Consider the following 4,147-nt stretch of genomic DNA (forward strand, 5'->3'; position numbering starts at 1 on the left):
TTAAAGCGCTATACAAATACAGGCCATTTACTGAGAGTTTTTAATGACCTCCTCGTAACTGTTGATGCAGGGCGCCCTGTGGTTTTAGTTCTTTTAGACTTGTCCTCTGCCTTCGATACACTGTAAAATATAACTTGTTGTTTCAACTTAAAAATATGAGGTAAAGGGCTGCCTTAAAATTTTAAGTTAAGTCAAGAAATAGAGTTTGTTCTTATAACACAACCAATTGTTATCTTAATGAAAAATCACATGTTGTCTAAACTTTCATCTTAGTTTAGTTGACTGAGATTTATTAGTCAGTTCAACTCCTTTAATTGTCATCTTTACTTGGGAAAACCCTTTCAGCTAAATTAAAATAATCTATTGTTTAAACTCTTGTCCTAGTTCAGTTGACTTGGGTTTTTTAGTTAATTCAAATACTTTAGTAGTTCTTTTAACTTAGGAATCTATTTTAGCTTAACTAACATAATCTGTTAGCTAAGTTGATTTAAGTTTATTAATTAACTGAGCTCCTTAAGGTAGCTGAGTGAACTTGTAAATCAGTTTCATTTTAATTATCAGAGTTGATTGACTGGATGTAAAGAAAAATGTGTATTAAACATCTTAAGTTTTGTTTTGTTTTTTTTTGGCTTTCTAACATCCATTTCAGCAAAACTACCTGTTAGGTTTATCTTAGATCTCAGGTTTAAATATCTACATTCCTTTAAATTAATTTTCTGTTGTTTACAGAAAAAAAATAAAACCCCACAGATTCCATTAAAGTCTATCTGATCATTTCATACAGAAAGTTTGTTTTAAGAACATGACAAGACAATTACTCATGAGCACCCAACATTCACCATTTATTGTGCCATCTTAGTCATCTGAGAAACAGAAAAATCAGTGACGTAGCTCATCAGGCTCACAATCCATCAAAACTCAAAGGCTGCTCCCTGTGAAACAATAAATTTGAACTTGGTCTTGAGCCCAGTTTGGGTGAAGATGAAATTCTGACCAATACTCTAGGAGCAGTAGTGATTCTTGTGAAGTAACAACATAAAGTCTGCATTAATGTAATGTATCAACGGGACACTTGCTATTTTAGAAAAGTTATTCTTTACATTTACAAAATTTTTAAACTTCATTGTGCTCAGTCACACCTGTTAGCATAAAACTTGAAATATTAAAATAGTACAAAACCTTTGATAAGTGACAGTAAAGATCAGTTTATAACAACTAAGACATCAAACTCTTGTATTTGTCTTCGTTTACAATTGCAACAAATTCCACAGAACCAATATCTCTGAAAATGACTGCATGCTTCTGAAACATTTGATAATATGGATATTTCAGAAACATTAGTTTGAGTCTGCTCAATTGCAAAACAAAGGAAAAACTGACTTGCATGAGATAAGCATCTGCAAAGTCCAGCATTATATTGTTGTTCACATAAGTTTCTTAAACCATGAACAAATGAGTAATTGTCTAATCTGGAATGTAAAGTGTAGTCATTTAGTGACATACAAAAGTGAGAATGAGAACTTGCAAGAATAAAAAAACAAACAGTAAAATAAAAACTGTCCTTAACACTAAGGATCATACAATTACAGTTCTGCATGGCTTTCTGCAAGAGTCTGTTTCTTAGACCATGCACTAGTGAGATGCACTGCCTTCCACCAATGTTCATTAGGATGTTCTGAATGACTTCAAAGATGTCCTTAAGTTCCTTTGGATAGTGTATGTTGAGGGCAAAAAGAAGGCCCATCAGCATGGAAATGGCACTTGAGACATCCCTCAGATTAGACAGGATTACTGCTGCCTCAAGGACAACCAACACATCGATGATGTCTTCTTTCACCATCGCAATGCCAACTTTCATCCTCTTAGAAAACGTGTCTTCAATACCTGTCGGCTATAAAAGGGTTCAAAGACAAAAAAAAAAAAAAAATTACACAATTACAATTACACAATATCCCTTGTGCTTAACAATTCATGTCTTTCCAAAGAAGAGCCATACTGATGCTTTGGATGATGGTGATTGGCTTTGGGTAACACTTATTAGTTGTTAAAGTTTTTTCAGAATGAGATATGCACCCCCATGTTACAAATCCATTTCTTGCTTTAAACAAAGACCATGTTCATAAATAACTGAGCATGTCTTCAATTGCAGAATTCAAACAAAATTTTCAATTTAAATGGTAAATGGCCTGTATTTGTATAGTGCTTTACTAGTCCCCTAAGGACTCCAAAGTGCTTTACACATTCAGTCATTCACACACATGGGTGGATGACTGAATCGTGACTCAAGAGTTGACAGTTCGTCTTATAATTGGAAGGTTGCCGGTTCGAGCCCTGGCTCCGACAGTTTCAGTCGTTGTGTCCTTGGGCAAGACACTTCACCTGTTGCCTACTGGTGGTGGTCAGAAGGCCCGGTGGTGCCAGTGTCCGGCAGCCTCGCCTCTGTCAGTGCGCCCCAGGGTGGCTGTGGCTACAATGTAGCTTGCCATCACCAGTGTGTGAATTTAAATCTACTTATGCTAAATATTGGCTGTGCTCTAAACCAAATCTGGCTGAGAATACATGAAATGTGCAAACTGCAGCTACACTACAGGATCAGATTATGGCTCCATAGACAATGCTTCTTTAATCAGTTTATTGATTAAAGTTTATTTTTTCCCCCTATATTAACAGCATGAAAAAAGAGCATATAGACATGGCTGAACAGGTTGCATAATTGGCACTGAATATCAACATCCACCTTTACCCAGCTGCCCAATGACTCTCGGCCAGTAACCTTTAATTGCTTACCCAGTCTACACAGTCTCTTTTCCAGGGTCCAGGACATTTCACCAAAGTATTGCCCCCCACAGCTGTAGCAGCCACTGCAGCCCCTTAAATATCCTAATATCTCTGCCATTACAATATACAATGTGAGAAATCAAACGTAAAGCTGAAGTGAACAGTACAGCAGCGAAATGTCAAAGACCCTGGTGAAGACATGAATAAACACAAGACACTAATAATATCAATGCTAGCTTGCCAGTTAGTTTCTCTGAAACCCAGACCAAATCCAGTGTCAAAGATCTTGTAATAATACATTTGGTGAGGAAAAAGTACACATGTACTTTTTAATTTAAAATCCACTGTGGTGCTGTCATTATTAAATTTACTAAAAGAAACAATGCTAACCTTCACAGTCTTGAAAGTGTGTGAGGGATCTTCCTTTAGAAAATGAGGTCCTCTGTCCTCTTCCTTTGTGTAGGGCTCTGGTCAAAGAAGTCAAAAAGAAAACAAAAACACTTTTTAAACAGTGTTTATGAAGCATGTAGACAGCTCCAAATTCACAGCTTTTTGATGCATAATTCCATCAATATATGATTATCATTGGAGATTTTGAATCAGGCTTATCAGGACATTCAAGTAGAATATGATATCCAACCTACCACCAATATACATAGATTCTGTAAAAGTTACCACACTAAATGTCCAGTTGTGAAATATGATGACAGACTTTACTTATCAGCTTTCTTTCAATGAGTTCATCAGTTGAACTGGATAACCTAAAACTTAAACAAAGGATTAGATTTCGCAGTTGAACACTTACATCATCTCCGAAGCATCTTATGAGCCTAGTTAGCCTTTCTATGCCGCTCTTGATTTTGTACAGCTCCACGAACCTCTCCATAATGGTCAAGCACAGCAAAAAGGAACCCTTTCAGGTCAACAGATGTAAGACGGGCAAATTCTGCTTCAACCTGAGCAATAGAAGAAGAGGGGTGGAGAGTACAGGCAGAATTAAAAAAAGATTCTTTGAGACCCAAATTTAAGCAAACAGTCATCTGAGGCCCATTAGAGAAAACACAAACACACAAAAGCAAACAAACAAAAAGATGCACTTTACCTGCCGTTCAGCAAACAAGGAAGTTCAGAGAACAATAAGCTCTGTCTTGAAATCTTTTAAAGTAGAATGATTGTGAAAATGACTTATGTGATGTAAAACTTTAGTAAACGTGCGATTAAAAGAACACTGAGTAAAAGGACAAGTAACAGTTTCCTTATTCCTCAGATGTTTACCTTGATGAGCAATACTGTTTTAGTCCAACTGCCTCATTAAAGTTACACAACAGGCTTTTTACATTAAAGCCAGCAAGTCCATTACATACTCCCT

General features: G+C 36.3%; 1 long non-coding RNA gene across 1 annotated transcript; it reads right to left on the reverse strand.

The window, feature by feature from the left end:
• Nucleotides 1-1,833: 1,833 nt before the first annotated feature.
• On the reverse strand, nt 1,834-3,721 carry LOC134636487 (uncharacterized). Its single transcript, XR_010095014.1, has 3 exons — nt 3,584-3,721; nt 3,169-3,245; nt 1,834-1,891 (listed from the first exon to the last, which is right to left on the reverse strand). It is a non-coding gene; the product is annotated as an uncharacterized LOC134636487 (long non-coding RNA).
• Nucleotides 3,722-4,147: the final 426 nt, after the last annotated feature.

Source organism: Pelmatolapia mariae, linkage group LG10_11, assembly GCF_036321145.2.
Source record: "Pelmatolapia mariae isolate MD_Pm_ZW linkage group LG10_11, Pm_UMD_F_2, whole genome shotgun sequence".
Classification (NCBI taxonomy): Eukaryota; Metazoa; Chordata; class Actinopteri; order Cichliformes; family Cichlidae; genus Pelmatolapia; species Pelmatolapia mariae.